This window comes from Danio aesculapii, chromosome 18 (assembly GCF_903798145.1).
Source record: "Danio aesculapii chromosome 18, fDanAes4.1, whole genome shotgun sequence".
Taxonomy (NCBI): Eukaryota; Metazoa; Chordata; class Actinopteri; order Cypriniformes; family Danionidae; genus Danio; species Danio aesculapii.
Genome location: NC_079452.1, coordinates 19,071,062 through 19,094,738, shown reverse-complemented (window position 1 = coordinate 19,094,738; position 23,677 = coordinate 19,071,062). Strand labels below are relative to the sequence as shown.

At 39.7% G+C, this 23,677-nt stretch overlaps 1 protein-coding gene across 1 annotated transcript in view; it reads left to right on the top strand.

The window, feature by feature from the left end:
• The window catches only part of clmpb (CXADR like membrane protein b), a 165,117-nt gene that overhangs the window by 35,956 nt on the left and 105,484 nt on the right, over positions 1-23,677 (top strand). The window lies entirely within an intron of this gene.

The following is a 23,677-nucleotide window of genomic DNA, read 5'->3' as shown; positions in this document are numbered from 1 at the left end:
GGTTAGTTGGTTGATTGGTTGGTTGGTTATTTGGTTAGTCGATTGATTGGTCAGTAGGTTGGTTGATTGGTTGGTTAATTGGTTGGTTGATTGGTTGGTTAATTGGTTGATTGGTTGTTTGATTGATTAGTTGAGTGATTGGTTGGTTGGTTGGTTAATTGGTTAGTTAATTATTTGATTAGTTGGTTGATTGGTTGGTTGGTTGGTTGGTTGGTTGGTTGGTTGGTTGGTTGGTTGGTTGGTTATTAGGTTAGTTGATTGATTGGTCAGTAGGTTGGTTGGTTGGTTATTTGGTTAGTCGATTGATTGGTCAGTAGGTTGGTTGATTGGTTGGTTAATTGGTTGGTTGATTGGTTGGTTAATTGGTTGATTGGTTGATTGGTTGTTTGATTGATTAGTTGAGTGATTGGTTGGTTGGTTGGTTAATTGGTTAGTTAATTATTTGATTAGTTGGTTGATTGGTTGATTGGTTGGTTGGTTGGTTGGTTGGTTATTAGGTTACTTGATTGATTGATTTGTTAGTTGGTTGGTTGGTTGATTGATCTTGGATTCTTGGTGACTTTTATTAAGTAAACATATGACATTTTATTGATATTTACATAAATAACACACTTTGACATATCTCACTGATTTTCAAACATGTTGCTATCAGAATTTGATTGAACTTGTTGGACATTTGAATGTCAGCTACAAATTGCATATTTTGTCTCAATTTTTGCTTCAGAAAACTGAAATTTTTTGTTGCTTATCAAATATGATGTCATCTGCTATACTATAATTGTGGTCTATCAAATATGATGTTAAGCATAAACATATGCAAACAAATTTTCTTTCTTACATTTTGTATCAAGGCTCATCTTCTCAATAGACTGTCCCATTTTAGATTTTTACCACCATTATCTACTATATCAGTAATTAACTCAAATGTCTTTTTCCTGGCCCTTCCTTCAGTGCCACCTTCTCTCGTTTTGTTCAACATTAAATTACTTCCTACTATTGATTCGGGATGATATTTGTGTGTCATAGAGAGCAGGATTTATCCTCTCATATCCGACAGGCACATATTTTGATTTTTCAGTCAACACATTATAGTGTGAACACATTAGCCTACATTGACCACAGGGCAAAATACATGTTTGTTTTTTTTAAAGCCCTCATTATTTTTCCCCATTGCATTTTCCTCTTTAAACTAGATTCTGCTTATCGCTGGTGCTTTTAGAGGTCGTTGATGGATTGAGCAGTGAATCATTACCTTCCTGTGAATTGATTGGTAGAAAAAAAACTCATCATGAGGAGTCCCCTGTGTGTAAGTGTGTTGTGGCAGGAAGGACAGAGTTAAATGAGGAGCGCTGTAGTTTGCCCTTTACGGGTTCCCATCTTCAATGACAGCAGGGTTTCGGTTTGACCCGATCCCCTGTGTGCTTAAAACATCAGCCCGTGGCGAATACCTGTCATTTCAAGGTTGCCACTCTTTAAAATATCCACATTAAAGGGGTCATATGGTGCGATTTCATGTTTTCCTTGGTCTTTGAAGACTAAAAAAACTGTGTTTCAGTATGAAAACTCTCCGTGTCCAGACTGCTATAGTCTTCTGCTTGAGTATTGCACATATTAGTGTACATACTGTTGTATACTAGTACAGAAGAGCAAACAAAAAGTAGAAGTTTTCTAAAGTCTCAATTTTAGTCCATCTGTAAAGAAACAGAACAGGAGTATTTACAATTAAAAATGATATCTTTAGCATTTTCAGAATTTTAGGGTTTCTTTTTCTGTTTTTTTTCTGTTTTCTAATAATTTGAAGTAGTATGGATGCCAGGTGTAATTGTAACAAGACTTAAGCATTTTAAAATGAAAATGCATTAGTGGAAACAACACATTAACCCCAAAAAGATATGCATTTTAAGATCCATACAAGCCTTGCTAAAATGCAAATCTAGCTCAGCTAGTGGGAAGATTGAAAAAAACCACCCAAAAATATATATGCAAAGAAATATATATTCATTCTTGCTGTAGTATAGTTGTCAATCATGGCATGTCATGGATACCCTATGTATTTCATTGCAAAAGCAAAACCATGTCTGTAAAACACAAATAATACCTGGATGACCCACTACTTCCGGCGAGATTATAGGATGCTACGCTATTCCATGATTCACCGCGAGAGAATTCATCAATTGAAATGAAGCAACACAACTGACACAGGTAGGTCACTTGATGATGACAAAATGGTGGATGTAGTACGTCCGAGTTCCTTTCATACTGCTTACATTCATACTGTATAGAACAGGGGTGGGCAAACTCCCGCCGATGCCCTGCATAGTTTAGCTCCAACTCAAATCAAACACACCTGTTTTTAGATTTCTGGTAATTTTGGAGACACTGATTAGCTTGTTCAGGTGTGTTTGATTAGTGTTGGAGCTAAACTGTGCGGGAAACCGGCCCTCCAGGACCGAGTTTGTCCACCCCTGGTATAGAACATACTTTTCTAACAGCGTTAGTATGTTTACATTCAAATGCAGTACCTACTTTAGCTTTAGATGGTTTCGGACGCAGCCATTGTCTTACTTTTACGCCAGAATGAGAGTATGGTTCCTAGCAATATTTACCAAGAAACTTTTAATTTTCTGTTATTACAGGATGTAACCGCAGGCTTAAAATAGGAAAATGAACACATTTTTTTGGAATTCTTTGAACGAAATGCTAATGGTCAAATCCAACTCAATGAATTATGTTAAGCTAAGCTAATAGTAACCCTGCCAGAACAAGAAATCAACTGAATGGTATCAAAAATGGTTCAAGTCAACTGTTTAACTCTAGGAGAGGTGGAGTCTAGGAAAGGCAACACTTTTACTCAGTTTAAGTAAAGTAACTAATCTCTTTTTACCGTGTTATGTGGAAAATAAGGTGTTTTGTTTTCATTAAACCATGCAAACGCAGTGCAGTACACCAACAATCATTCATTCATTCAATTTCCTTCGGTTTAGTCTCTATTTCAGAGGTCGCCAAAGCATAATAAAACTGCCAACTATTCCAGCATATGTTTTACGCATTCTAGTACACACACTCATACACTACGGCTAATTTAGTCAATTCCCCTATAACGCATGTGTTTGGACTGTTGGGGAAACCGGAGCACCCGGAGGAAACCCACACCCACACCCACACGGGCAGAACATGCAAACTCCACACAGAAACGGCAATTGACCCAGCCGAGACTCGAACCAGCAACCTTTTTGCTGTGAGGTGACAGTGCTAACCAAAAATACTCAAAAACAATTATTTTTAGCAATGTCATATGTCGACTTTAACACTCTGGTGACCCATCACACAGACTTCACTCCATCAATCTGAAAGGGACAGTCTTGATTCATCGTTGAATTGGTTTTGTTCCCTTTGACGTGTGTCGGTATGAGGAAACGGATTCATCGGCCCATTTTTCAGACCTCAAACATGTGTCCATCGCTCCCTTGTCCTCCCACCACGTATGATGTGTGCTGCTGCAGGAGGCAAAGCATCGAAAATAATGATGATGGATCCTCATCATCGCATGAGTACTGCCTACTAGAGCAGCTCACGTGAGGATGGGATGGGGACTGAAACAGGTAGAACACAGTCAAAACTGAAGGGAGAGAGAGAGAGAGATGTAACCTCATCTATCATCTGGCATCTTGGCCTAAGACTCCTCTGAGAAACAGTACTAACACACACACACACACACACACACACACACACACACACACACGCACATAAGATATTCTGATCAGAAAGAGTACTTCTGAAAAGAATAGTCAGTTGATCTGTGTGTTACGTGTGTATTTGCTCTGATACGTTACCTAACTGTTGTATTAATGTTGTGAATGGATTGTCTGTCTGGCTTTAGTTCTGTTACCTGTGTGTTTGTAAACATGATTGCAGGCAGGCAGTGTGATAACCTTGGGAGGTCACGTTCCCCACTAGAGCCAATGTGTGAATCAGCAAGACACAGTCACTGGAGTGTGTGTGTGTGTGTGTGTGTGTGTGCGTGTGTGTGTGTGTGTCTGTGTCTGTGTCTGTCCGTCCGTCCATCCATCCATTCATCCAACCATCCATCCATCTGTTCTCGAGCCTGTTCATCCGTCCATCCATCCATCCATCTGTCTGTTCCATAATATTTATATATCGCTCTGCCTGTCCATCAATCCATCCATCCCTCCATCCATCCATCCACCATTTGTTTTTCCTTCATTAAATTGTTCTGTCTATTAACAAGTCATTGTTAGACCTCTTACTTTGCCTCCGTCTATCTATTTCTCCATCTCTTGTTTAATGTTCCATTTATTTCTACATACCTGTGCAAACATCTATCTTATCATCCTTTTTTATGATTTTTTTCTGTTTCTCTGTCCATCCATCCATCTATTCTTCTATTTATCTATCTGTTCCATTATATTGCCTGTCCATCCATTCATCCATCCATCTTCATATCTATCTGTTCCATTATATTTATATATTGTACTACCTATCTGTCCATTCATCCATCCGCCCATCCATTGGTTCGTTTGTATGTTCGTTCGTTCGTTTATCTATCTATCTATCTATCTATCTATCTATCTATCTATCTATCTATCTATCTATCTATCTATCTATCTATCTATCTATCTATCTATCTATCTATCTATCTATCTATCTATCTGTTTAATTTTATTATATATGATCTGTCTATTTGTCTATCCATCCATCCATTTGTTCATTCATCCATTCATCCTTCCATTCGTTCATCCATCCATCTATCCATCCATCCATTCATCTGTCCATTCGTTTTTTCATCCATTCATTCATCCATCCATTCATCCAGCCATCCATTTATTCAATCATTCGTCCATCCTTTCATTCATCCATCCCTCCATTCATTTATTTGTTTGTTCGTCCACCCATCCATCCATCCATCCATCCATCTGTTTATCTATCAATTTGTTCCATAAAATTTATATATTGCTCTGCCTGTCTGTGTATCCATCCATCCATTTATCCTTCTATTCATTATTTCATTTGTTTGTCCATCCATCTATCCATCCATTCATTCATTCATTCATTCATTCATTCATCCATCTGTTTATCTATCTGTTCAATTAAATTTATATATTACTCTGCCTATCCGTCCATCCATCCATCCATACATCCATCCATCAATCAATCATTTGCTCTTTCCTTCATTAAACTGTTCTATCTATTTATTACCCATCAGATCCTTAATAAAAGTCCTTGTTAAGCTTCTTCCTTTTTTTCACTCTCTGTCCCACACACCACATCATTTTCCATGTAAGCAGTAAAAGACGCCCGCATGAGCCGGTTAAAGATGTACTGTTAAATCTGTCATCTAACCTGGCCTTCACCGGTTTTATTACATCTGTTCAAGTCAAGGTTTTACCACACACACATTTATTCATTTTCTCTCCCTCGCTCTCTTATTGCACAAAATTCTTTGGTTGTCTGAATTGATCTGGATTCAATCGCCGTGTTGTGTTCACTTCGCCAGGGGAGTGACTTCAAAAGACTTCCTTCCTGACCGTGAATCGATATCAGCTATCTTTGCCAAGGTTTCAGACTGTGGATCTGACTTTCCCAGGCTTTCCCCTGATATGTCAGAATTTTCTGTACATGGCGAAACAGCTTCCAGAATAAATAATGCACCCATTCTCACGCAGTTACTGTAGTTCTCCTTTCCAGAAGGAAAAAACTCCACATTTCAATCATATGTAACAAAGTGGTGAGAAGCACATGCCAATGGCTTATCGAGAAGCGCCAATCTTTTTTATGGGGTGGCATATGTCACTTTATTCAGTAATCCATGATGCACTTAAAGGATGAAGGTCATGATATGAGTGAGAGGATCAGCGCTTTAATCCACCTGCTCTGTCAGTCATCTTTCTCCACAAATAACTGCAGTGATCTAGGAATCTGACAAAGAGAAGTAAATAAATATTGGTGTCAGGCATTACATTAAGTGTTTAATATCAACTTTCTTTGAGTTGAGTTAAGCTTTATTGCCATTCCACTACATGTGTAGAGATAAAGTAGAACGAAATGTTGTCTCGTAGGACCATGATACTACATAAATACATAAATGAGCAATATCACACGAGTAGCAGTTAGGGTTGGGCCGATAGACGATGTCCTCGTCCATCACCGATGGCCAATAGACACCATGATACTGAGCCGGCGTCGTGATCCTACGCACCGCCCCCTTCGCAAATCCGTTCGCGCAAAATACACACTTAGGCCCCGTTTACACTAATACATCTTAGTTTAAAATGGCATTTTAGAACAAAAATGATCCACACACATCTTTTTGTGCACCTTTTTTACCAACCAAGTTTGTCGACACCATTATAACGACACAGATCACTCTGCCTATTCATGCCAGAGTCCTGCGGAAAGTGATTGACAGATGGTCATTTGTGTGTAACTTATCTTTATTTATTTATGATTTGGTTATGGGTAAAACTAAGACCATGTGGGTTAGGTAGTTGAAACGGTAGGTTACAAATAATTAATTCGTTATGAATTAATTAATTATCCATAAATAATTAATTCACCTCCGCCTATGACGACGATTGTGCACCAGGATGTTTCATATTAGACATCGTACGATGCCAAATTGGTCGACATCGCCCAACCCTAGTAGCAGTGCAATATGGCTGTAAATTGGCACTGATGTGAGGCCTGTGTTGGCTCAAAGCCGTAGGCTGAGTGCCTTAGTGCCCCAGCAGCGATTATATGCAGCCATATCGCACCGCTACGAGTGTGATATTGCATTTATACAACAGTTTGATGGCATAATCGTGTATATAAAATGAAAATCAAACACGGAGAGTCTCTAAAACCCTTTCGTAAGAGGATCTACTTTCTTCTGCCGTTCATACACATCTGCAGCTGACGTCAGAACAGCAGAAACTGTTACTACTTCACCAACGTCACTTTAGAGCTAGTGTTTGAATGATTCTCTAGCGTAATGTTTAAAATGATGAGATTTTGCTGACATTTTAAGATTATAAGGCTAAACAGCGTGAAATGTCATCAGTCTACAGAGATTTCCCAGTATTTCTCTGTTGCAATCCCAATACTTCACACTAACTCATTCTGAATGATCTTAAAAAACAACCAACTACTCCTAAATTAATGGTTTGTAAATAATGTAATACTGAATTTAGTAATGAAAAATAAATCATTAACAAAGTATGAAGGTACAATTATTAAGCACATTATAAATGTGGTTGTAAGTCAAGAATAGAGCATTTGTAGCTGCAGTTATAAACTGCTTACTAACGTTTATTAATGTAGAGTTAATGCAGAGTTATTAACAGAAAATGAATTCACTATTTGCTAATGCTTAATAAATGGTTCATAGTATGTTATTATAAAGTGTTACCAAACTCCTTTTAATATGGAGAACATTCCTTCTGTCGCGTGCCGTTGCTTTTATTTATAACACGGTTTAAATCAGCCTTTAGGCTAAATCGTCAGACTCGCTCCTGTTGGTCCTCAATCTGGCAACCTGCGCTTGCGTTTGTTTTGATCCATGAATGCCATACCTTGTTCAACCACTGAGTGTCAAACTTACATACTGCACCTTTACATCCTCATTAGTTCATAACGAAGTAACGTTTTGTTTTAATATTACATTATTATTCATGTACTGTTATTTTAAAGTGTTATCAGGATTTGCATACTACAACTGCATCGCATAGAAAATCTGCCCACCTAAACACAGTGGAGTCATTGTGTATGCATACGTTTATGTAATGCTTAGGAGTTGCATGCTGTGTACAGTTTCAATCACATAGAACAAAGAGTGTGTTTTAGTGTGTGTGTGTGTGTATCAGTTAAGTAGGAGCCGTCGGTTCAGTCAGTCAGTCATAATGAGCAGTGCTGGTGCACCTGCTGCCTCATGCTGAGCGATACACAACACAACACACACACTGCTCAGGAATTACTCTTTCGTTAACACACGCACACACATCGCTGTACTGGAACTGTTTCATTAGAGGACAAAAGCTTAGGCCTTCACAAAGAGCTGATCCATGTCTTTCTGTTTGTGTGGGTTTGTGCTTTATTCCCTCTCCGTTTACCTAAATATCACATATTATAGGCACGGCGCTCTGTTCTTCTGTCAGTCTCTAGGGGGGGAACTTGTTTTCTTTTGCTTTTTTTCTTGGGTTTGGTGCAGACTTTTGATCTTCCTCTGTGTTTTTCTCTTCGCTTTGCTCCATATTTTCTACATCTCAGCTGTGGTGCTGGCAAAACAAACTTAAGATGCTGAACTCCAGCTGACATCTATCCACAATCAGATTCAGAATAGAAGAAAAACAGCACATTTAAAGGCTGGAATATCTAAATATTTTCAGATTTGATCTCTTTCCCAGTAGGAAAGATTGTCTTATATGTGTGTGTGTGTTTGTATGTGTGTGCGTACATCCATGTGCTAATACATTTGTGCTATGCTTAGATGTTGTGTACAGTTTAATTCATTTATTCATTTTCTTTTCGGCTTAGTCCCTTTATTAATCAGGGGTCACCACAGCCCAATGAACCACCAACTTATCCAGCATATGTTTTATGCAGAGGATGCCCTTCCAAATGCAACCCATAATTGGGAAACACCCATACACACTCTTTCACAATCATACACTACGGACAATTTAGCTTATCCAATTCACCTATACCACATGTTTTTGGACTTGAAACCGGAGCACCCGGAGGAAACCCACGCAAACATGGGGAGAACTCCACACAGAAATGCCAACTGACCCAGCCGAGGCTCAAACCAGCGATCTTCTTGCTGTGAGGCGATTATGCTACCCACTGCGCTGTCCACTGTGTACAATTTCAATCACAGAGAATAAAGAGTGTGTGTGCACATGTATATACCTTGTATTCCTTACTTTGTGGGGACCCACAAGTACACTCTCTGACAAAAGTCTTGTCGTCAATCCCAGATCAACAAATAATAACTTGACTTCTAATGGATCATTTAGGAAAGTGGCAGAAGGTAGATTTTTCTGATAAATCATCTGCTGATCTGCATCCCAATCATCACAAATACTGCAGAAGACCTACTGGAACCCGCATAGACCCAAGATTCTCACAGAAATCAGTCAAGTTTGGTGAATGAAGAATCATGGTTTGGGGTTACATTCAGTGTGGGGGCGTGCGAGAGATCTGCAGAGAGGATGGCAACATCAACAGCCTGAGGTATCAAGACATTTGTGCTGCCCATTACATTACAAACCACAGGAGAGGGCAAATGCTTCAGCAGGATAGCGCTCCTTCTCATACTTCAGCCTCCACATTAAAGCTTCTAAAAGCAAAGAAGGTCAAGGTGCTCCAGGATTGGCCAACCCAGTCCCCAGAAATGAACATAATTGTCTGTGGTAAGATGGAGGAGGCATTGAAGATGAATCCAAAGGATCTTGATGAACTCTGGGAGTCCTGCAAGAATGCTTTCTTTGCTATTCCAGATGACTTTATTAATACGTGATTTGAGTCATTGCAGAGATGTATGGATGCAGTCCTCCAAGCTCATGGGAGTCAGACACAATATTAATTTTATTCCATTGCACCATGTCTTTCTATACTGTACGATATTTCTGTTAAGTGACAAGACATTTGTCTAAGCAAAGTCAGACCTTACTGTCCTAATTCATTCATTTTCTTTTCGCCTTAGTCCCTTTATTAATCAGGGGTCGCCACAGAAGAATGAACCGCCAACTTATCCAGCATATGTTTTACGCTGCGGATGCCCTTCCAGCTGCAACCCATCACTGGGAAAACTGTCCTAATTAAAGAATTAAAAATCAAGGCATTATCATATTTCATTTTGGTTAAATAAGCGTAATCTACAGGCCTTTGCCTTTCATATAAGCTGCTTCTGATACCAAATGATCAGCTTGAAGTCCAGTTATTATTCGTTGTTCCTAAAACTTAGATAGTGTATAGCAATACCATTTTTGAGCGTTTTTGTTTGGTCCCGATGAAAAAAAAAATGCTCCTAAAGCTAAAAAAAAAAAATATATAGAGATTTGCAGATTTTTCTGTGATGCTTGGAGTAGGGGGATAAAATCTACAGTCTGTACAGTATAAAAATCAATAATTCAATGAGACTTCCCCACAAAAAATAGCTGTACAAGATATGGAAACGATATATATATATATATATATATATATATATATATATATATATATATATATATATATATATATATATATATATATATATATATATATATATATATATACATAAATAATCCAAATATAATAATATATATAATCCAAATTTGATCTTGTATGTCATATATGTAATTTGCATATATTACCATATATCAGCTTTTTATGAGGGCAATAAAACGTTTCATATCTCTTCCACTAGCTGACAGATTTTAGTCTCTGATTAAGCCACTTCCTCATTTGCAGTAAAATATAGTGTGTCTGAGCAGTGTGTAATTACATCTTTAAAAGTAACACCATTAGCTAGAGTAAATAGTTAAATAAATTATAGAGGCAGGGTTGGAGATGTGAGTAAAGACTTTTTTTATGTTGCAGCGAGCCGTTGGTAATGATGTTGCGATAACGAATTGTCCCTTGGTGGGAAAGCGATGGTATCGCTCGTTTCTCAGGGCAGTTGCCAATCCAGAATGTTTCTCCGGTCACAGAGTTCAGTCTTTTCAGCTGGCCGCACATGCAGATACACGGACCTCGACGCTTCACGCGCTAATGAAAAGCTATTTAGCTGTTCTTAATGATAGCGCCTCCGAGAGCTCTCCGTCTCCCTGTCTGCCTCTTTGTGCGATTAGCAGGAATGCTAATTTGTCTCTTAACAGTCTGAATGACCCCCTTTTCTAGCGCACTCCGACTCATTCATATTCTCTCAGATCTCTCCTTCGTACAAATGGTCACAGGTACATTAATCAGGAATAGCTGCAAGTTTGAGCTCCTCAAGTGCTCAATTAGCTTCATGGAGAGACGCCCCGGGGGATTCATTCACAACGCTGCAATTTAGCTCTAAATGAATTAGTGCAGAACACTGGAACATTTTGTTTAGCGTTGTTTGTTCAGTCATTTCATAATTCTTAAAAACCACCACACTTGAGTTAAAACAGAGAGGTTTTCAGTTTACAGGCAAAATCCCTGTAGGGACTTTAACAGATTTAATATTGCTATTAATTGAGCCGGAAGCTAAATGCTTTACTTTCAAAAACATACTCTTTTTTTTTTTTGCAGTGCTTTCAAACATGCAGCCCTACTGAAAAAAACTGCTTAAACCAGCCTAGGCTGGTTGGCTGGTTTTAGCTGGTTGACCAGCCTGGTTTTAGAGGGGTTTTGGCCATTTCCAGGCTGGTTTCCAGCCATTTCCAGCCTGGTCTTAGCTGGTCAGGCTGGAAAATGACCAGCTAAAACCAGCTTGACCACCTAGCCAGGCTGGGAGCCCAGCTAAAACCAACTATGTCCAGCTTAAACCAGGCTGGTCAAGCTGGTTTTAGCTGGATTTAGCAGGTCATTTTCCAGCCTGACCAGCTAAGACCAGGCTGGAAATGGCTGGAAACCAGCCTGTAAATGGCCAAAACCCCTCTAAAACCAGGCTGGTCAACCAGCTAAAACCAGCCCACCAGCCTAGGCTGGTTTAAGCTGGATTTTTCAGCAGGGATATTAGGCGAGTACACTGTAAATGTGAAAACCTAAGTGAATTAGATAAACTTGTTACACTTGAAAACAAATTAAATGTTTTCTCACTATTTATTCACCCCCAATTGGTTTCAAACCTTTAAGTTTTTCTTCAGTTGAACGATATTTAAAAAAAAGATGACAATCTGTAGCCACTGAATTCCATAAGAGGAAAAAACAAATTTTCTGGAAGTCAATAGCCCCTTTCACACAGTGATACATGTAGATACGACTTTACTGGTAAATTCAAAAAAGTGCTGTTCACATAGGCGAGGATGTTACGGAATTTTTCCGGTAAGGACCATTCACACATCCATTCCAAAATACCGGTAAATTCTGATATCATTAACCAGAAATGAGCTCTAAACGACTGCGCTTGTATTTGTAAACATCTGACTACATTACAACCTCTGTGGATTGATCAGTTTTGTGAACAAATTTGTTGAAAGCATAGAGAAACACTTTCGCATGTCGAGATGTTCATAATATGTGTGTGTGCTGGCGCTCACCAGCTGCTTTACGTGCACACGCGTCAGAGCTTGAAGATAAACAAACAACGGCTTATCATAAGCATCTTATCGATAATTATTTACACTGTTGGCATTAAGATGAACATATAAACGTTATCTGACTAACATCTAGCAGCTAAATGTGTCTGGGAAAATATTCAAAGGCTTTTATTTCCATAAACCGCACGGATGTGAATGCGTCTGAGTGTTTTGATTGGCTAAATCAGACGTCTCACGTCAGCACGTTCTAGACGTGCACGCGCTCTTTCCGGCCATCCTCCTTCTGCGTTCACACAGCGCAGCATTCCGGCAAATTACCGGTAATATTACAACTTATCTTTCCGGAAAATAGCTGGAACGAATTTACCGGTATTTCCAAAAAGGGCCCGTTCACACATACAGACCTTTCCAGATAATTGCCGGTAATTTTCCGGAAAGGTCTGTATGTGTGAAAGGGGCTAGTGGTTACAGGGTAAACAGAAGACAGAAACTGATGAAGGTTTGAAACAAGGGTGAGTAAATTGTATTTGTATACATTCATTCATTTTCCTTCGGCTTAGTCTCTATTTCAGAGGTCACCACAGTGTAACGAACCAACAACTATTCCAGCATATGCTTTACGCAGCCGATGGCCTTCCAGCTGCAACCCAGTACTGGGAAACACCCATACACACTCATTCATAAACTACGGCCAATTTAGTTTACCAAGTTCACCTATCGCACATGTGTTTGGACTGTGGGGGAAACCGGAGCACCCGGAGGAAACCCACACCAACACGGGGAGAACATGCAAACTCCACATAGAAAAGCTGGGACTTGAACCAGCAACCTTCTTGCTGTGAGGCGACAGTGCTATTCACAGCCCTGTATTTGTATTTTTTTCCTTAAATTATCAAGTTCTGTTCAGACTTATTTTTTGTTCCTCGTTTTAAAAAATCTATTGGTAAAAGAGCCTTTATATTTAAGGGTCCAATAGATTGGAATAATGTACTGTAACTGCCAACATTTGATCCATTGCATCATTCGGGGTATTTAAGCAAACTTTGCTGTCATATTTTACTTGACACTGTACTTCTTTTTCCTGAGGATGCTGCTGTTTATGTGGTGATTTGATTCACTGTTCTGTACATTTTTGAACTATATGTCTGTACACTACTTCCCCTTCTGTTAATGTTTGTTTTGTTGATGTTTGATGGATCTTATTTAATTTGTCCTTTTGTGTACTCTATGTGATTTTGATAAAATTGTGGGACCCCCTTGAAAATGAGATGGAACGTCTCAAGGGGTTTTAATTCTAATGAAAAAATAAATGTAAATGGACGAATTTAGGTTTACTTCATTTCATTATTAGAGTTTTTAGTCATAAATTAAGCTTTAAAGTATTTTCGGTTTAATAAGGGGATGTAATATGTTTAAATCTATTTTTAGTGCATGTTGGATTTGTCATTTTGGTGAAAATCCAAAAAATGGGTGGGATTTTTGGGAAATTAACATTGATTTATTGATTGCAAAATAATTTTTTAGTGTGATGGCAAAGGAGTCACATGTCTGCCTTGTTTTGTGTGGTTCTATTGTTCTGTTGTCCTGCCCATCATTAGTTACCTTGTTAGCCTATTAGTTCCACACCTGTCTCTGTTCAGTAAATCATTGTCTTGTGTATTTAGTTCCTTCAGTTCCCTCAGACGCTTTTCAGTCCAGTTTGTGTTTTTCTATTGACTTGAGTTTATATATTTTATTACCTTTAACATTTATTTTGAAAAAAAATAAATACATATATATATATATATATATATATATATATATATAATTTTGGCTTTATTGCTGTAAAAAGAAAACATTAACAAGCAAAATCTACAGTCAAAGCAATAATATCTTCACTTTTTGTCCTTTTTCTTAATCATGTAACTCCTGTAAAATTAGTTTGAATCGCAAGTTATTTTGTTGGATTTTTTTTTTAAACAAAGCTAGCCAATTTGTCAAGATACAGTTCAGAACTACACATATATTCTCAGATCCAAGTATTTGTATATTGTTTGTTCGTTCATTTTCCTTCAGCTTAGTCCTATATTTATCAGGGGTTGCCACAGCAGAATGAACTGCCTATTTGTGTATTATAATTTCAGTAAATGGAAAATGTTGTCATACTCCGTGTTGGAGAAATTTACTTTTGAAAGTATTGCATTACAATATTGAGTTACTCCCCAAAAAAGTAACTGGTTTCATTACTTGGTTTATTTTTATGTAAAGTAATGAGTTGCGTTACTTTTTTCATACTTGCTTGATCTCTTTCAGAACTTGCAGGGGTTTTTTTTTCTTAAAACAGAAGAGCTCTGCATTTAACAACACACTGTATGCTATAAAGTGTGTTGTATTAACACCTTCATTTACCCATAAAAGAAAAAACTAATGAAAAAATGTAACTTCTGAGAACTTCCTGACGCTATACATGCTGTACATACAGATTAATGAAAGTTAAAAGGAATGTGTTTGCTACTTTTTGTATTTTTGTTTTATTAGTTATGTAAAATCCCTGTCTATTGAGACAATCCCCTTTTCAGTTCAATAATTGCTTTATTGCCAGGACAAATGTATTGCCAAAGCATTTATAAAGTTTACATTAAAAAAAGATTAAATAAAAAAACAAATAATATATAATAATAATATATATATATATATATATATATATATATATATATATATATATATATATATATATATATATATATATATATATATATATATATATATATATTATATTAATAATAATATTCAATATATCATCAATTCAATATCATTCACATATATATCGACTCAAATAATAATCAGAATAAACTGTACATTTACCAATCAACATTTTAGGATAAAACCGTAATAAAGCTGTGGTCACACTGGGCTTTTCCTCCCATAGACTTCTATTCATATACACGCGAATGCGTCAGACCGGAAACGCAAGGTCATGCGTCAAATTTCGCATGTCGCTGCGGTGCAAAGTTCAAGCTTGGTGAACTCTGACCTGCGAAATCGCATCACTTGACTGCGTGAGACCAATCGAGGATCAAAACAGGACGTCTCTGGACAGAAATTTAAAACATGCAGCAAATCGCTGGCTTTTTAATGTCTAAACATCTTGCTTAATCCCGCCCCTTTTCGCAGCGCCGTACGACAGAATTTCGCACACTCAAAGCCCAGTGTGACCGTAGCTTAATAATCTAGATGTGTGCGCAAGGGCATCACTGACTATTGTCAATCCCCTTTTCTTCCATGTGTTTAAAATAATGAGAATTCATCCATCACAGTAATGTAAGACTGCCATCTTGGTTTCTGTCCGTTCCTGCGGGGAGCTCATTTTCTCATTGAGTGTGATACAATGTGATTGCACTAATTTTGATTCCGCAAATTCTTTTTTTAATGAGAATTAATCTAAAAAGTAACTTTAGTTAAAAAATTTTTTTAAAAAGTAACTCAAATATGACTTAATTTTTCAAAGTAATGTATTACTTTACTCATTACTTGGGAAAGTAATACTATTACATAACTCACCTTGCTTGTAATGCGTTCTCCGCACCCTCAACACTATTATGGTACTAGTTAAAAAACATTTATCTGCTTTCAAGAAAGTTTAGGTATATTTGTTATGGAGAAACAAGGCATAAAGACTGATTAAAGAAATTCAATTTGCTCTCAGTATGTTCAGAAATGTATTAAGTGAAGTTTAAATTTTAAACTAGTTTTGAGAGGAGCATGTGCTCATGATTGACCCAGCTGGTCCACATTAGCTAATCATGATCCTCCAATCAAAGGATCCCAAGTCACTATATATATCCTCATTTCCTCTCTACAACTATCTTCGTCTGGAAGAAACCCCCTTCCTCCTCTTCTTCCTTCTTTATCCAGAATGGGCGGCACGGTGGCCCAGTGACTAGCACTGTTGCCTCACAGCAAGAATACCAATGGCGTTGGGTCTTCACTGGGCCATCTGGTGTTCCTGTGCGGAGTTTACATGTTCTCCGTGTGGGTTTCCCCCGGGTTCCCTGGTTTCCTACCACAATCCAAATGTGCTCTATATTATAGCTAAAATAAGCCTAAATCTTTTTTCTAATGTCTTACTCTCAGGAAGTTCACCTTGGCCTCAGCAGCGGGGGAGTTTCAGATCGACCTGAGCTCAGTCTCCCCTCGCCCTGTGAAAGGAGGGAGCCCTGGGCTCGAGGATACCTTGAGCTCAGGGGTCTCTCCTGGGACAGCACGCCAAACAAGCTATGTATAAATCGTGAGCTAAGTGTGAACTCTTGAAACATTTCATTAAATTTGATCACATACTGACACTAGAAATTTAAGACATTATTTTTATCTGATGTTCTCCTACTTTTTAAGTATCACGTTTGCTCAGCAGAACCCCTTCCAACACAAAGTAAACCGCACCCGTTATGTTTCATCACTTAGCCACACAGTCTTTTGCTAGCGTGAGAAGTGTGGCAGGTCACCTCTCTCCTCACACTCCCTTTAATGGAGTCTAATCCAGTCCAAACAAGTACATCTGAACACCTCTGCTTCAGCGACTTCCAAATCAATCTGATTGTATTTGCTTTGGAGTGAGGGTTGAGGAGGGTCAGCAGAGCACACAACCACAGCTGCTGCAGGATTATTACTGAAACGAGTGATGACCAAATGATACAGTGAGCGGTGATGAAAAGATTAGCATAAGACAACACGGAGAGACACCATAGAATGAATTAAGTCTTCATTCAGACTGAGAGAGCGTGTTGGAGGAGATTTGTTCACGAGTGCTGAGGATTAGTTTTCGGGTTGGTGAAGCAGGGTTGTGATTGGTGGGTTCACTATTACGTTGACTGATTAACATGTTGACGCTTGCTGTAGACTCAGAGTAGAAATTTCAAGCTGTTTTTGGAGTCATAATTATTATTGCCCGCTGGTTTGAATGGTTGAGAGTTGGTCTCATTGGTCAGCCAGTTTTTAATGTGATACATCAAACCAAAAACAAAACGACAACCTTGAGCTGTTTTTTAATAATTTTTAAAAAAATTTAATAATGCTTTTATAGCTAGTGATTTGCGCGTCAGTGTGCACGCTCGCATAATTCCCTTCACTTAGTTACATGGTGCTACATACTGTAACTCATAAGTGAAGTTTAGTTATAAACAAGTTTCGAGAGGATCACGTGCTTATGATTGCTAGCGGCTGGATCCGCATTATCCCATTCTCAATGCACCAATCAGACGACTCCTAAGCTACTACAAATACCCTGGGTTACGTACCACCGCTATCTTCGTTTTGAAGAATCCCCCCATCCACCCTACTCCTCCTTGATGGGTGACACGGTGGCCCAGTGCTTAGCGCTGTTGCCTCACAGCAAGAATGTCTCTGGTTCCAGGCTTTACCAAACCAGCAGACATTTCTGTGCGGAGTTTGCATTTTCTCCCCGTGCTCACGTGGGTTTCCCCCGGGTTTCCCGGTTTCCTCCCACCGTCCAAAAAACTTGCAACAAACGTTAATTGACTAATCCAAACTGGCACTATAGACATGCTCCTAGTAAATGGTTATCTCTCAAGAGCAATCACTGGCTGTTCATTGGTTATTACAGCGGGGGAGTTCTCGAGATCTACCTGAGCTCAAACTCCCTTCTCGCCTTGCAACGGGAGGGAGCCCCGGGCTCGAGGATCTTATGAGCTCAGGGCTCTCTCCCGGGACAGCATGCCAAACAAGCTTATAATTAATCATCAGCTAAGTGTGAACTCTTGAAACATGAAATAAAGACTGATGTAAGAGCATTTTTTATGTTAACTTTACATAGCTAACTTACTGAAGCTTTAATCTAACTCATCCCAGTGTGCACGAGTCTTAATGCACTAATTATGGAAAATCTGTGAGTGATTGACATGGAAAGATGGTTTAGTCTCTAGATTGCTTTCACTAGGAATTCCACTTGCAGCAAATCAACAGTTTGAACAATTGCTGTCTCCATAGAAGGGAAGAGTAATGAACAGAAATTACATAGCAATATCCGCTGGAGCCATTCACCCTGCAAGGAATGTCTGAAGCTCGTCTCTGTCAGCGGAGAATGATTCAGAGTTCACGAAATTACAAAATGTGTAAATTGCTGATCATTTGCATGTGAGAATGTCTGAGTAAAACGAGGCATGCTTGGCTTACTCTGAGTTTTTGATGGCATTTCTCCACTGAGAGATTCATTGGTTCATTGCTTTAATATGATTTTTTTTTGTCGTGCCCGGATCATTGAGGAAAAACAACAAGCCTTCCAATGAGGCCCCTCAGAACCATCATGTCTTATTGGTGGGAGTGAATCATTGCAATGCCCTGGCCTGCTCTCATCCAATCATCTGTCCCAGTGTTGGCTTGGAGTCCTGGTCTCGGGATCAGATTTCAGTGTGTGGTTTGGACACCAGATGTTTATAGTGTGAGGAGGAATGGCTGACGGGAGGGGATGAGTGCACACAGCCCACTCGCTCTCAGTCCCAGATGTGAGGAGGCTTGGCACGATTCACTGTGTTTTCTCCTTGGCACAGCAAGGCTTTTTCTCTGCCTGAGCAGGAGATGCCAACTCTCTCTCTCTCCCTGTCCCTCTGTCTCCATCCCTTCATCTTCCAAATCAGGGTTACTTCTTTGACAAATCAGGACTTAAAAGCAAAAGCAATTAAATCTCCATCCCATTCAGATGTCCAATCGTTGAAGACAGGCTCACCTACCGAAACTCTTAATTGCCACATTGTGGATCTGCTGCTCTGAACGGCTGCCCCAATCAGGGACCCTCAGAAGTGTCTTTTTTATTTTAAATGTCGTAATGGGATGGCTGGCTTTCTCATCTTGTGTGATTAAATTGGTCCCATCAAGTCCCGGTGCGGCAACTGAATTAATCAGAACTGAAGATTTACCGTCATAGACCTCTTGGCTCCTATAAAGCACCTAAGACTGCCTGAATGTGATGAAGGAGCTGATGAAATGATAGTTAACAATGTTCATCCAAAATCTAATCTTTGTCATAGGGATATTGAACCTGTACGGAAGGTCAAATCTGATCTCCAGGGGTCATGCAGTATTTAAGCACGCCTGATAAATGTGAGAGCCCCTGCCCTTGGTGATAAATAGCAGCTGTTTACGTCACATCATTAGTCCTAGCATCTGATTTGAGCAGAAGGTAAAGCCTTAGATTTATGGCCAAACCTCAAGGACTTATATCCACCACAATGCTCCCTTCCACCGTTAGACTCGTGGTAAGATCAGAGGGAAAAGAGATGGCAACCCATTCCTCTGTTAACCTTGTGGCCTCACTGATTCTGGCAGGGTTAAGCAGTGCAATATTTACGATGAGAATGAGACCCTTGAGCCTCGGGCAAGGTGAGGATGAAAGCTTGTCACTGATAATGGTCCTCATGGTTACAGGAGGGTCACTGCAACATGCTACGCTCGCTAGCTTTTATCTGCAGTTCTCCGGGGAACAACCCTGTGTGACAGCTAATGAAAGAGTGAGGAAACGAGGGTGGAGGAATGTTCGGGAGGGACGGATAACTGGGAAAAATGAAGATGAAGAGAGAAGGCTAGTAGTTGAAGAGGACATTATTGAGAATACTTAAGGTTTTATACCTGCCTGGCCACTGGGAAATACAATTTAAGCTGGTAGCTGTTTTTGCAACATGAAAACTGTATTCTGGGTAGACCATCTGGTCTTTTAGCTGGTTTAAGCTAACTGTTAGTAGAACTGGACTGGCCATTATCCCATTCAGTGTAAGCATTAGCTGATCCAAGTGATTGGCTAGTGATTAGCCAGTTTTAAGTAGTCATTAGTTAATTCCAAGCCACCATGTTTACCTTTTTTGTCAATAGTAGGTTTGCTGTTCCTCCAAAGAGATGTTCAGCTACGACCATGTAGAAACCAGTTACCATACTCCAAAACATGACTATTTCTTAAAGGGAGCGTTCACTTAACTTTTAATTATGCCATTATTTTTTCACCCTACACTTGCTCCAAAGAGCTTCCTTTTTTTTGTTAAAAACAAAGGATATTTTGAAGAATGTTGGAAACAGGTGACCATTTACATGAGACAAACGAATCTTGAGGGTGAGTCAATTTTCATTTTTGGATAAACTACCCCAAGCTGAATTTCCAGCAGAGGTCAATGACACCCAAGCCAATCTTTTATGGATGTTTCTCTGCTTGTAAATTACCAGTTCATCTCATTTTGTAATTGGATTAACCATTTACCCTAATGCTGTGTTCACACCAGATGCAGAAGACTCGTCAAGCGTGAGTGATTTACATGTTAAGTCAATGCAAAGACGTGAATAGACATCGCGCGAATTCAAAAATTCGAAGTGCGTTAACCAATCAGGAGTTTGCTCCTGTGGGGGCGTAATTATGACGTAGCGACTGCTGTTGGAAAATCCTCCTGCCTACACCGACAACAGTTCATCAAACTGGGCTCGGCTCAGTCAGAAGCACCGCTGAAAGCTTCCATTATCCAGGTAAAGTTTCTGGAGGAGCTTAAGAACTCACAGAGCTGGGTGCACCTCTGAAAGGATCTAGTGGACTCACAACACTTTGCACAAACACAGTTATTTTCAATAAAATCCATGTTAGCCATTTAGCAATGAAGCTACAATCGCCGGGCAGACAGAAGCCCTGCCCATGACGCGAATCCACATCTGTTCTGAATTGAATTTGACCGGCGAATGAAGCGAGTAAACTGAAATGTTCACTCGCGAATAGCGCAATTTATCCGCACGTTCCACGTCTGGTGTGAACACAGCATTAAACAGGGGCACCCAGTCCAGTTCCTGGAGATCTACCTTCCTGCAGAGTTCTTTATTTACCAAGTGCTCCTTCAGATCCTACTTGGTTGGTTTAGTTGTTTTTTGATCAGGGTTGGAGCTGAACTTTGCGGGAAAGTAGATCTTCAGGAACAGGGTCGGGCAGCCCTGCACTAAAACAAGGTTCAAGCCTGGTGAAGGAAAAAATTAGTAGTTCATCTAACTGCTACTGCAATATTTCAATCCACATCACAGCTAGATATACCACAACCATATGGGCCCCAGTTTTAAGAGCAACAAATATCCCATAAATAATTTTTGAATATGTAAAGTCAGGCTCCTTGTGGTCCCATTTACCTGTTTTGGGGCTCTAGACTTTCTGCCGATGCCAGCACTCCATCTGTTCACTCTACATCGAGAGAAAGAGACAGAAGAGAGAGAAATGAGGATAGAAACTCGCCGCTTGCTGTGCCTCACCAGGCAGCAGCTAAGGAGATGGATGGTTGTGAATCCAAGGAAGGGCAGCTGGGAAACTCAGCCTCAGATGACTGATGGGAAGGTACATTATTTTCTCAACAGGACTGTAGGGTGAAATGTAGACTGTAGTAGGTGAAACCACCCTTGCAACTTACCAAAGAACATGGTACAGTAATTTGACATTCAGGGCACCTTGATATATGCCATGACACTTTGAAATATACCTGTACCTTATATGCACTGTCAGACAAAATTATATTGAATGTATTGCAACAGGCGTTGCGGTGGCACAGTAGGTAGCAATGTCACCTCATGCGCTGGGTCAGTTGGCATTTCTGTGTGGAGTTTGCATGTTCTCCCCATGTTTGTGTGGGTTTCCTCTGGGTGCTCTGGTTTCCCCCACAAGTCCAATGACATCCGCTATAGGTGAATTGGATAAGCTAAATTTTCCATAGTGTATGTGTGTTAGTGAGTGTATAAGTGTTTCCCAATGATAGATTTGCTTTAAGAAAACCCTTCAGCCATTGTCTCTCGGTGTTTGTTGGACGTGTGATTGCAAGATTGTGGGAAACATTGGGGAAGATGTCAGATATGTTTAATCAAACTCTATGGGCAGCAGGGGAGTGCTTTCCTCATATGATTGCTTCATGAAATTTCTTTGCAAATGGGGATTTTAAGTTATGAAATCTACCCTTATTGGATTGCCAAAGTTCTGCTCGCACTGTTAGGTCATATTGTGTTAGTGCACTCCCATATCTGTGCCTTTTTGACCTGCACAGATGCACATACGTGCAACAGACCGTGGCAGAGTCATCCATCACAGGGCAGCAGTCAATCTGATTCCTCCACTCTTGTGTCATTGACTTGCACATACTGTATGTTCTGTGCTATACATAATCAGATTTTGTTTGGTTTATGCCGTTGAGCTGTTTTGCCTCAGTGGCACGGGCTCATGCCTTACCACATCTGTGCAATCATATCTTATCGTTGCTGTAACAAGTGAAGCCACTTGTTTTACTGTGAGCACAAATCAATAAGCCAGTTGTAATTCCCATAACTTGTTTAAAATGTTGTGGCTTTTTAACTGCCTCCATTAAGGTATGTCAGTTCTAATGTGCATGTGTGGCAGCAGTTATTGTCATCCATTTATAATGAGCGCTCGCTGTTCCCCAGAGTTGCTGTGTGGAGAGCAAACTCCTAAAATGCAGTCAGGCAGATCGTCCTAAAGGACAGAGAAATCTGCTCTGTGTCGCGGCTAAGTCACATTTCTTGCTGAGACAGAGCAGCTGCTGTACTTGAATGAGGAATTCAGGTGGCTTGTTGAGGTACTGTTTGCCTTGCAAACCATCAAATGTGATGCTGTTCATCCAAACTTGCTGGTTAAGCTAGTTAAAATGTCTGTGGAAGCTCCAGATATTCCTATCCTCAACTTTACAGCAAGTACAGGGGTATATGTTTATTAGCCGATGGGAAAACTTGGAAAATTAGGTGCTCACCAACTAAACTAAGATGTAATGTAAGTGTGTATTTATCGATCCCATTTATTATGTATAGCCTTACTCCCAAAGCGCTTCACAATCATGAGGGGGGAGGGGGGGGTCTCTCCACACCACCACCAGTGTGCAGCATCCACTTGGATGATGTGATGGCAGCTACAGCACGATGGTGCCAGTGTGCTCACCACACACTAGCTATAGGGGAGGTGGAGAAACAGCCAATTCGGTGGATGGTGATGACTGGGAGACCATGATGGGTAAGAGCCAATGGAGGGAATTTGATACTTAACTCCATGTTTGTTGTAAATCAATCATAAGATTAGTTAAAAATCTAGCCCTGCTAAAAAAATGTAGGTTTTAATTCTTGATTGGTCGGCACATGACCAGCAAAGAACCAGATTCTTCCAGCAGGACCAGCTTAAACCACCATCAAGACCTTTGTTACCTACAATAAGCATCATTACCTACTTTCTCCTGTAGAAAAGAACTCCAGGAATCCTTGACCCCAAACATCCACATGCTTGCTAAATAAACCTAAGAGCTCAAGCTGGGGGATCAGTGTGTGCAGGACTAACTTAAAACACTGCAGTTGTTTATATTTTAATTGTGTAAATAGTGCAAAAACAAATTCCAAAAAGGTGTAAAATAATGCACTAGTTCTATTTAAGGCTGCAAAGTCCTGGGTTGACTGCCAGAAGATATAGGAAAAAGAGCTTT